General features: G+C 38.3%; 1 protein-coding gene across 1 annotated transcript in view; it reads right to left on the bottom strand.

The window, feature by feature from the left end:
- The window catches only part of MSH2 (mutS homolog 2), a 146,880-nt gene that overhangs the window by 110,134 nt on the left and 24,056 nt on the right, over positions 1 to 12,690 (bottom strand). The gene's annotated exons all lie outside the window — the stretch shown is intronic.

Genomic DNA, 12,690 nt, shown 5'->3' with positions numbered 1-12,690 from the left:
GTGACTTTCCATTTTTCTTCACTATAACTCATAGCACAAAATTTTTTAAATCACAAACTAGTACATGCATACGTAGATATATAAAATAGATTTCACAAAACAATACTCTTATTATGTGTGATACAATATGTTATTTTCTATTACAATTAACTTATGAAAAATGATGGTTGCAACCCACTACACTGAATTTACAATCTACTACTGGGATCACAATTTGCAGTACAAAAATCACTGAAAGGTAAATTATAACAATTGAAGGGAGGGAAAAAATGTTCCTACTCATATTACACTTTAACTCTAACTATGGCATTAAAGAAGGTTTTCTGAAGGTCGTGGACACAGATGACCCAAGTTTAGAATTCTATGAGATGAGCAACAATTTTCCTGGTATTTGTAAACTACAAAAGCAGTATTTGAATTATCCTAAAATACACAGGGGAAAAGGAAATAAATCAGCTTTTAAAATCTTCCAACAATCTGTCTCTGAATCAACATTTACAGTTCAGTCATCATTAAAATATTCATCCAGCATAATTTGAGAAAAATGTATTACCAAAAGGGTAATCACATACTGACCACATATGCTTAAAGCAAGACTTCTCAACCTCAGCACTAATAGTATTTAGAGTGGGTAATTCTTTGTTGTAAGGGGCTGCTCTGTGCATGCTTAACAGTATCCCCAGACAGCCAAAAAGTCTCCAGACACTGCCAAAACCACTGATTTAAAGGAATGTGAATAAAAAGTCACCTTTTAAAAGACGATAATAAAGAGAAAAGTGTAACTACAACTCTAAAGAATGTCAATACTATCCAAGCAACTGGCATAGACACCTTACGCTGGCAAATGCTATCTGATAATATTGTGAAGCCATTGTATGTGTATGAAGATTTGTCAATAAAAATATTTAAGAAAACAAAAAAAGTCTAATTAGTGGAAAAATAATCTGCTACCAAGCTCGTACTCTGAACCACAGTGGGGTAATTAACAAATATTAAGAAATAATTTCAGCACTTATTATTCCAGAAAAGACTTCTATAGCTTGTATTATTCAGATTAAAAAAAAAAGTATGCAATGAATGCAGACAAGTGACACAATCAAATAACACAAACTGGGCCTTCCTAGCTAAACTTCTGGCTGTTAATTGAGCTTCTCTATACATTTGGTCCAAGGATCACCAGTACCAAAATAACCTAGAGGCAAATGAACTTCAACAAACATACAAGTCCACCCAGGAAAGAACAGTCTCTTCAACAAATTGTGTTGAAGATTTTGGGCAATCATATGCAAAAAATTGAAGGCAGACCCTTACATCACACCATATATAAAAATTAACTCAAAACAGATTAAAGAACCATATATAAGGATCGAAACTATAAATCAAATAGAAGAAAGCTATAGGGAAACATTGTCAGGACCTCATTTAAGGCAGTGGTTTCTTAAGACTTTACACCAGAAGCATGAGCAACAAAAGAAAAAATAATAGATCTATGGGACTTAAAATAAAAAATTTTTTCGTACATCAGAATGTCACCAGATTTCAATTCTGGTTCTTGTGCCATAAGAAACAATACAGAGGCACAGCACAGAGAGAGCAAAGTAGGTAAGACATTTAATAAGTACACATGCAGAGAAATGGAGCATGTGGGCATCCTTGCAAGTAAAGACGGAGGGTGAGAGGTAATAGGCAATGTGGCCATTTGCTTTTCTAGATTACTTTTACTTATTTATTTTAGTCCCTCTCCCCTTCCTTGTTCAGGCCTCTTTCTTCTAACCCTCCCCTCTCCTCAGGGCAGTGCCTGGTGGTAGATAGTGCATTTTAGTGGGTCTGTTGGTTTTACCCTTCTCTGTAGAGGACTCACGCAGGTGGGGACTGTTTTGTTTCAGATGGGTGGGCTGCCCAGTGTATCCCTTAAGGGGTAACCACTGGGCAGGGTGTCTGTGTTTGACATAGGGCCGGCTGACCTTGATTAACTGTCCTTGCTCAAGGGCTCCTTCACGGCTTTCTCTCTCTCAGCTTCCCTGTTCTAGGTGGCCTCAAAAGGACTTTACCAATAAATTACACAGTGAGAGAAAATATTAGGAAACCATACATCTAACAGCGGTTTAATATGCAGAGTATATAAAGAACTCCTACTATTCAACAACAAAAAGACAACTCAATTTAAACATGAAAAAAAGACCTGAATACATATTTCTCCAAAGAAGATATACAAATGACCAAGAAGTACATAAAAAATGCTTAATATCATTAACCACCAGGGAAAAACAATAAGAGTCACCACTGAGAACATGGCAGAGTGAGAGGTTTCTAGCCTGTCACCCCACGTAAGCTTTGAACAATAAGTAAGAACTGAAAGAAAATACCTTTCTCAAAGCTCCAGAAAACAGTTAAAGGACTGGATTAACAGGGCTAGCAGCAAATTAAGAAAAAGGCTATTTAAAAGCAATTGGATAAATTATGTTCTGCTAATTAATATAACCCTAGTAAATGTGTAAAGGTAAAAAAGACAAAACTTCTGTAATTTGTCACATATTTTTATTCCTGAAAGTACCTTCACTAACCAAAAAAAACAAACAAACAAAAAAAAAAGCAAAGTATGTGAAAACCAAACTAGAGCGAAGCCAAAACCCTACCCCCAGGGACTTTAGCTCAGAAAACAAAACTAATTGCCCTCAACTGAGCTCTAGAAGAAGGAAGAGGGAGAAGGCTATGCCTTCCTAGTCCCACATACTCATGCAGCAGTGTAGAAAGAGGGAGGCTTACTTCCCATTAAATACCACCAAGAAATATTCAATCTCTTAACTGCTGTGCTCTTACCAACAGTAATAGCTGTAATTCATTACCCTGGCCATCAGAAATTAATACTAATTCCTCTTAAGAAAATAACCAGGCTGAAACAGCTGCCAAAGCTGCAGCCTGATCAATCAACCCCCTTCTAAACCTCATTCTTATGTCCCTTAACTTTTCACACGCACCCTCTTATTCCCCAGTTAAGCAAGAATGAGCCACCCAGCTAGAATTCACTTTTGAACCTGAACGATAGTCATTTCCTTCCCTCTTCTCCAATACCCCTTGGCTAATACCTCTCCTAAGCCCCCCAGGTCTATCTTCCTGTTACTGATTGGCCCTTGCATTTTTAAACTTCTCACCAAGTTGGTGAAAGTTTCACAACAAACTCCTCCTCACCAGAGGCTACTCTGCCGTTCCCATTGCTCAACTAGCCACCACCATTAGCACAGCCAGAGAATTCTAAGTCCCCATTTCCATGCCAACGACCCAGCTTGAAGCAACTACAGAAGACAGACCATTGGCCCAAATTCCCTGAACATTAAGGGTAGATTGAAGTCTCTGAGGGGGAAAGAATGTAGGCTTAGAATTAATGCAGTGGCTAGCTAAGCAATGGGCAAACTCCAAAAAGGGAGAAAACTATCTCTGAGAAGAACAATAAACAGTACCTAGGGGCCATAATGCCCCCACCTGGGTGACTCGTCTACAGAAAAAGGTGGAGCCAAATGACCCACCCAAATGCACCACCTACCACAATGCACAGGCCCTGGAAAGAAAGGAGGGTAGGGAGAAGAGCCCTGAACAATGGAGAGCGGGAGTAAGTAAGGCTAATCTATAAAAGCTAATGGCCTCATATTACCTCTTGTCTTTTGCACCTGTCTTTGCAGGAATACCCCCCCACCCCACCCCCACCCCACTCCCACCTCCATGCCCCACATGTTCTCTCACATGTGTACATAATAAATCACCTGTCTTACTAAAAAAAAAAAAAAAAAAAGCAGTAGTATCTCCTAGCACCCTAGCTGGTACTTCCTCCCTCCTCACTGGCTCAGCATGTGTCCCCAGCCCACAAATCCCTAGTTCCAGTTCTACATACTGGGAACATGTATGTCAGGCCCAATCTATCTCATGGTGGTCTGAAGAACTCGCCATCCCAGAATTTGTCCTGCTTGTATTAGTGATCTCATGGAATTCTCCTACATGATGCTACGAAAGAGCAATCAAGTCATGCTGCCTGGGGCAAGGGATTGCTACCTATAAGATATACAGTACAGTGCTGGGGAACCTGCCAAAATTATTTCTTAGGGAAGAGTGAACATTTGTATCCTTGTGGACAGGCCACATGAGCATGACTCCCCAAAGACAAGAGGTGTACACAAAACAATCAAGGAGGCTTCTCCGCTTTGGCCTGGAGCTACTCTCTAAACTCTTTGTATAGATAAACTCTGAAAGAATCACTTGCATAGTCAATTGCAGAGACTGTTAAGTCATTGCTAGAAACCAGGAGACTTGGCTGTGTGCTTTTGCCTTCTCTCACTTGGTTCACTGCCATCCTCTCCTATGTCTTCATACAACTGTGTCTCTAATAATCTAAGGGCTTTAATCCATTTCCCCAAGGACATAAACTCGGTTTACTCAGAGCCTCCAGCTCCCTCTTTAAAGGTAGCAGGAGCCCAGCTGTATGCTGTGTAAAACCAAGGAAGCTCAGGGCAACAAGTGATACTGCCTGGTGAGACCTGACTGGAGGCTTCTCCCCATATTGAGCAAGAGTCCAATGGGAGCCAAACCAAGTTCCCATCTCCCTCTATTTCCTCCCCGACTCGGCTCTCCAAGACTTTGCCACCCTCTCTCTTTTCCTCCCCTGAGTACGCAGTCCCATCCTTCCACTGAATCTGTTCCTCTCTTCACCTTTTTCAACAGAGATCCTCTACCCTGCCTCCATGAGACTCTCCCTTTCTCCTCTGCCTGGCTTGCAATACTTTTTAAGACATTTTATCTTTTGTACCACAGGATTCTGTACAACTAAAGATTCTTATACTAAGCAAGGTATTCTCTTTAACATTCCCAGGGAGTCACCTCTGGTTTATGCCCATGGGAATTAGCTATTTTTCAATGGGAGTGTCTCCCCTCCAGGATTAATTATTGAGTTTCTACTGAGATCCTTTGGAAACATCTTGGGGACACCTGGTGATTCATTCTAGGGATGCTCAGCAACTGTACTCCCCTTGTTCCCAAGTGACTGGGATGGCAGAGAGGGAAAGGTACAGCTCTGGCACACACAGGGATATCACACAGTCACACTGGTGCTAGTGAGTCTCCTCTTTTTCTTTTTCCAGAGAAAATGGAAAATGTCAAGAGTCAATATAAGCTAGAAAATAGGAAAGCATAGCCCTCCAATGGGACTCTCAATTACAATACCAGTCTCCATGCTGTAAAAGACAGGGAAAGTAGTCAGAAATTCCCTATGCCCAGATGTATATATCTTTCTATCATGACAAAGACCTGAGAGCCCTCGATCTCATGGTTCATCCCTATGAAACTTATTCTTGTAAAGGAGAAACAAAGTCTACTTATAATTGAGCCTAAAAGTTATCCCCAGAGAAGTTCTTTTGTTACTCTCTCCCTCTGAGCCAACTCTGCAGGTGAATAAACTGCCCACCCCCCACCTACGTGGAACATGACTCCCAGGGGTGTAAACCTCCCTGGAAATGTGGGACAGGACTCCTGAGGTGAGCCAGGACCCGGCATCATGGGACTGAGAAAGCCTTCTTGACCAAACAGGGTAAGAAAGAAATGAGACAAAATAACGTTTCAGTGGCCCACCAGGGCCCTGCCCTAGGAACCTCCAACATATGCTTCAGGCCCAGGACCTTCAATGTCACCCAAAAGGGGTGAAGGACAGCCCCCCTGAGGCCTGCTCGTAGCAAACGAAGACTGAGGGTGCTTGAGGCCGCACGGAACCCTACTGACTTCACATCTAACCAACTCAGAGGAACCCCAGGTGACAGCAATGCGACAGGTAAAATGATCACTTTCTTAATTAACACTAGAACAACTCTGTCCTAAACTGTCATCATGGGCCACTCCGACTTGCCTAGTTACAGAAGTTGACAGTACAGCCAAAACCAAAACCTTCACTAAATCCTCTTCTTTGTAAGCCTGGAAACATTGTGGTAGCCCATCAATTTACTATCCCTGAATGTCCTATCCCCCTTCCAGGGAGGGAACTTTTTCACTCTCTGGTGGCCACTTTTAAGACTAATAGACCCAGATAGCGTTTACTCCTTTGTTTGTCATGAGGCACGTACTAGATCAAGACCTCTTGGGAGCCCAAAGGAGATTCTTGTGCAAATCATCCTGTCTATATGGGATGAGCCTGCTGAACAGCCCCTGCCTGCATTTAAGTTCTCAATCCCAGATCTTAAAAACTTATTTCTGCCTCCCTCTTCACCCTGGCTTTCAATATCTATTTGCTTCTAAATGGCAGACACTTAACAAAATTTCCACCCAGCTCACTTAGACAGTGTTGCCCAAGGATTTCAAAATAATCCCCGTATCTTTAAGAATGCCTCAACCACAGACCTTACTGACCTCCAGCTGCCTCAGAGCACAATCTTGCAATAAGTTAATTTTGTGAACTAACATATTCCTAATATGAAAGTGAATTTTGTTTGTACTCTTTGCTAAGTGAATGACTATAGAATGTTGTAAAAGGTTTATGAAAGCAAATTCTGTCATAGTCAGTGCCAACCAAACTTAATAAGCCTGTTTATATTATTTTTTAAAATGTATAAAATCATGAATACATACAAAACGAGAATTTACTTTTCTATCTAATCAGAAATTCATCTTCAACAAAAGATCTTTAAAAAAAGAACAAGGCAACTATACAAACTGTGTTCTACCTGTTAATGAACCTAACCTTAGTAAATGTATAAAAGTAAAACAGAAGAAAACTTCTGCTCTAGCTTGTCAAAAATTTTTATTTCTAAAAGTAGCTAAGTAAAAAACAACGAAAAGTAAAGTAAGTGGTAGTCAAACTACTGGAAAGCCAAAGTCCTACCCTCAGGGAATTTCATGCAATAAGCAGAACTGTCCTAAAAAAAAAGGAGAAAGTTATGCCTTCCTAGTACTGCATGCTTTTCCAGCAGTGTAGAAAGAGTGAAGCTTTCTCTCAATTAACCACCACCCAGAAATACTCAATCTCTTAAATGCCTACAAAAGTAGCAATAATTGATTGCCCTGGCCATCAAAAAATAATATTAACAACTCTCGAGAAAATAACCATGTCAACATGGCAGCCAAAGCCACAGCCTAATCAATCAAATGGGGTGAGGCCCCGCTTTGAAATTTTAATGGGTTTCTTAAGTGATTCCTATGCTCACAAAGGTTTCAGTACTAACATCAAGAGAAATACTTGAGTATTCACAATAAAGTAGGGAAAGAGGTTTAAGTTGGTGAGGAAAAGATGATAGAAATCTGATTCTGGTTCACTCATCCCCCTCATTTTTCTCTTTTTCTCCTTTTCCTTATCTTTAGGACACTCTCAGCTAAATGGTAAAAATCCACAGGGAAGATACTTCTGATCAACAATCGTCTTATGCTTCTTCTTTGTTCCAAGTATCTTATGACCATTTCCTCTCAAACTGCCCAGAAAACAAATCATTACGTAATCAACACTGTTTAACAGCACACAAGCATGTATTATCCTTACCTCCCTTCTGTGAAAAGGGTGACTGTGCACCCTACCTGTAAAAGGGTTCTCTCTATACAAAGGAAACAGTAAGTTTTGTACCTCTGTAAAGCTATGTTTTACTACTGAATTCTGTATCATATGCCTTACCTATTCAAAAGAAATGTTAAAAAAAATGAAATTTTTTTAAATGAATAGATATATAGTACAATGGAAGAATATTGTTGAGGGGGAAATGTGAGTTCCATGTATAATATGATCCCATTTTGTGTTTAAGTGCATATACCTTTTAAAATCTGTGCACAGTGTATATATATTCATAGTTAGGAAAAGAGCCTGGGAAGGGGAAAAGCACACATCAAAACTGTTAACATGAATACCTCCATGTAGCAGGACTAGAGATGGTGTGGAACTAAGAAGTGGATATTTATTTTCTTATTTGATATTTTAACAATTACCATGCAGGACTTTCTTTGGGGGGTGGGGGCTGGTGCATGGTCTGGGAATCGAACCCCGCATGGAAGGTGGGCATTCTAACCACTGAATTACCACCATGTAGCACTTTCTAAATTAGTAACAGGTTAAAAAAAATAGTTCTTAAGTATATTATGGGTTAATATAAAGACAAAAAAAAACATAACTGAAGAGCACAATTGCAGAATTTTACAAATTCTCAACTTCTCCACAACAAATTCTAAATCTTGTTCTCAGCAACAATAAAACTTCCCATCTGCTCTTCACATTTTACAAGGGAAGGCCAAATAACTAAGAAAACTTTACAAATGAGGGAAAACTAATGGTGGTTTCTAAAAAACCGACAAGGTAGAGAGATGTATTTTTAATAAATAGAGTAAGAAAACAAAAAAATTTTATACTAAAGATATGCAATTTTTCCTTTTGTCTTATTTCTACAAAGCCCACAAAAAACAGGTGATACCTCTAGTTTATCCTAACTGGTTTTTATAGACATTCAAGACACATTCAAATTATTCAAAAGCTTTATCCAGAACAAATTTTTACCTTGAGCTAATTCCCCATATTCTGTGGACAAATTCTCTCCAAACTGGATTTCAGACACAGTATATCAAATTCATTTTCTAACAATTATCAGAAAATTCAGAAATAGCCATCATCCTTTTCCTATTATTTCTAAGCTCCCACATTTATCAAATAATTGGATATTCAAATGAATACTACTTCAATCTTACTTTGAATAAATTATCAAGAAACAACTTTAAGATAATGAACTTAAAGTTATTTCACTAATGTGATTTACAAAGTTCCAATAAAAGCATTACGTAAGAATTAAAACAGCAAAGGAGTGAAAAATCTTCCAAAGAACAACACAAAGCAAATGTCCAGTCCCTCAAGGCCTTGGTCCAGGTATCATTAAAACTTTAGTAAATTACTAGTTTCACAAGTCTATTTGGTATGGTATTTCAGAAATAATTACAGTGTCAGTTTATGTTTCTGGCTAAAAGAATCTAAAAAAAAAACAGACTGCTCTGCTGTTTCCATGATAATGCCACTTTTAAACCTAACAATTTTAGAAGTGCCAAAGTCATTGTTGGCATAATTATAGTATGCCTGTCAATCCTACCCAACAAAATTACTCAGCTTCACAACGACGTTCCATGTTCACAGATAGGAAGACTAAATATCACTGAGATATCGATTCTTCCCAAAACAATTTACAGACTCAACACAATCCCAACAGCTCTCTTTACTGTTAAAAGAAAGAAATGGAGGGGCGGGCCGCGGTGGCTCAGCGGGCAAAGTGCTTGCCTGCCATGCCGGAGGACCTCGGTTCGATTCCCGGCCCCAGCCCATGTAAAGAACAAACAAACAAACAAAATACAATAAAACAAGAAAATGTTTGAGGATGTTTCCTTTCCTTCCTTCCTTCTCTCTGTCTTTCCTTCCCTTCCTCCCTCTCTCTTTAAAAAAAAAAAAAAAAAAAAAAGAAAGAAATGGAAACACCAATCACCAAATTTATTTGGAAGGGTAAGGGGCCCAAAGAGTCAGAACAATGAATGAAGTTTGAAGATTCACAATCTCTGACTTTAAAACTCATTACAAAGCTATAGTGGTCAAAAAGTATGGGACTGGCACAAGGATAGGTATACAGCCCAAAAGAATCAGAAAGTTCAGAACAGAACCTCAAATCTATGGCCAAATGATTTTTGAAAACGCTGAGAAGTCCATTCAATTGAGACATGGTCTCTTCAACAAATGGTGCTGGGAGAACTGGACAGCCACATGCAAAAGAATAAAGGCGGACTCCGATTCTCACACCACAAGCAAAATTAACTCAAATGGATCAAAGACCTAAACATAAGAGCCAGGACTATAAAACTCCTCGAAGAAAATGAGGGAAGCATCTTCAGATTCTGGCGTGAAGCAATGGTGTTTTGGACTTTACACCCAAAGCACAAGCAACAAAAGAAAAAATAGACAAATGAGACCTTATCAAAATTAAAAACTTCTGTGCAAAGAACTTCATCATAAGAAACAGAAAAGATAACCTACTCAATGGGAGGAAATATATGGAAACCACATATTTGATAAGAGTTTAATATCCAGAATGTATAAAGAAATCCTTCAACTTAACAATAAAAAGACAACCCGATTAAAAAATGGGCAAAAGAACATTTTCATTACTCAAAAAGAAAAAAAAAAAAAAGGCAAAAGATTTTTAGACATTTCTCCAAAGATATACAAATGGCCAAAATCACATGGAAAGATACTCAACATCACTGGCTATCAGGAAAATGTAAATTAAACCACAACAAGATACCGTTTCACACCCACCCAAATGGCAACCAATAAAAACACAGAAAATAACAAGTGTTGGACAGGATGTGGAGAAATAGGAACACTCATTAACTGCTGGTGGGAATGTAAAATGGTGCAGCCACTGCGGAAGCTAGCAAAAGTTCTTCAGGAAGCTAAGCATAGAAATATCATTTGAATTGGCAATCCTACCACTAGGTATATACTCAGAATTGAAAGCTGGGACACAAACAGATATCAGCACACTGATGTTCACAGCGGCATTATTCACAATTGCTAAAAGATGGAAGCAACACAAGTGCCCTTCAACCAATGAATGGATAAGCAAAATGTACATACATGCAATGGAATATTATTCAGCATTAAAAAGGAATGACGTTCTGATTCATGCGACAACGTGAATGAACCTCAAGACATGTTGAATGAAATAAGCCAGAGGAAAAAAGGACAAATATTGTATGATCTCACTGATATGAAATAATTAGAATGAGCAAACTCAGAGTGAGAAACTAGAATGTAAGTTACAAGGGTCCAGGATGGGGGTAAGAAATGATGAATTAATGCTTGAGATGTATAGTTAGCTTAATTCTAAAGTTTTGGTAATGGATGGAGGGGATGGTAGCACAACGTTGTATATTTAATTAACAGCATTGAATTATACATGTGAATGTGGTTAAAAGGGGAAATTTTAGGGTGTATATATGTTACTTGAATAATAAAATTTTTTTAAGTATTTCTAGTCACAGTGCAAGTAGATTTTAGTGAGTAGAAAGATGAGTAGTATGTATATAAAACAATTCATGGATATAACTTAAATAAAAGCAAAAATGATTCAGGTTTCATTTCTGACAACTGAATACAATTGATAGAAGCAATACATTACCATATAGTGGTTATGGACACTTGCTGGGAAGTTAGGCAAGCCTGGGTTCAAATTAAGTCTCCACCACATTATAGCTGCATGTGAGATGCTTAGCAAAGTGTCAGGCACTCAGTAGATAAGAGTATTAGCACCCTCTTCCTTCTCTAAACTCTTTATAACGGTTTAAAAGTAATACCACTTTCCCTCTCTCTCCAGCCAACACAACAAGCAAACTCAACACCTTCCCCCTGTCTACGTGGGGCATAACTCTCAGGGGTGTGGATCTTCCTGGCAACATGGGACAGAAACCCCAGAATGAGCTGAGACTTAGCATCAAGGGTTTGAGAAAATCTTCTCGACCAAAAGGGGGAAGAGTGAAATGAGACAGTGTCAATAGCTGAGAGATTACAAAGACAGTAGGGAGGTTATCCTGGAGGTTATTCTTACGCATTAAGTAGATATCATCTTGCTATCCAAGATGTAATGGAGAGGCTGGAGGGAACTGCCTGAAAATGTAGAGCTGTTTTCCAGTAGCCATGTTTCTTGATGATGATTGTATAAGGACATAGCTTTCACAATGTGACTGTGTGATCGTGAAAACCTGATGCTTCTTTTATCTACCTTGTCAACAGATGAGGAGAACATATGGAATAAAAATAAATAATAGGGGGAACAAATGTTAAAATAAATATAGTCTGAAATGCTAGTGATCAATGAAGGGTAAAGGGTATGGTATGTATAATCCTTTTTTGTTTTCTGTTTGCGTTTTATTTTTCTGTTGCCTTTTTATTTATTTTTCTGAATTGATGCAAGTGTTCTAAGAAATGATCATAATGATGAATATGCAACTATGTGATGATATTGTGAATTACTGATTATATATGTAGAACAGAATGAGCATATGTTAAGAATGTTTCTTTCTTGTAATTTTTTTATTTAAAAATTAATTTAAAAAACTTTATTAAAAAAGTGATACTACTTTCATCAGTACTCCTGTAATTATCACTGACTACAGTTCTTGACTAGATACAGCCACCAAACTCAAACATCTAGTCACATCTGTCAATTCCTATGCTCACTCCTATTATTAAAGAAGAAAAAGGGGCATCTTTGCTTTCCTTCAAGGCATTCACCCCATAGCCACATACTTTAAGAGGTTGGATTAAAGAGATTTTCATTATCCTCTCTTCTGGAAAATCATAGCAAAACAATGACAGTAAGAAACAGAAAACTTTGACTGGATGAAAGTAAGAGGCATATAACACTGAGGGAAGATCAATTCTAAATGTTAGAAAGGGAGCTAGCAGATTTCCCCTAAGAACCCCAGGAAAGCATTAAACTTGAAAGCATGAGATACCACATTAGGCAGAGATGAGAAAGGAAGGCCTGTATAAAAAGTACAAACTTTTCTTTTTACTCTGTAGGAAGACCTTGGAATTTCAGCTCTTGGCCTAGAAAACAAGCCTTCCTAAGGGCTAGCAAATAAAAATTAAAAAAAAAATCTCAGCAAAATTAAAAATATACATATCACATTTCCCTTTCTCCTACAGTT

The sequence above is a fragment of the Tamandua tetradactyla genome, chromosome 17, assembly GCF_023851605.1.
Source record: "Tamandua tetradactyla isolate mTamTet1 chromosome 17, mTamTet1.pri, whole genome shotgun sequence".
NCBI classification, from domain to species: domain Eukaryota; kingdom Metazoa; phylum Chordata; class Mammalia; order Pilosa; family Myrmecophagidae; genus Tamandua; species Tamandua tetradactyla.
The sequence above is the reverse complement of the archived record's forward strand: the minus strand, read 5'-3'. Positions and strand labels throughout refer to the sequence as shown.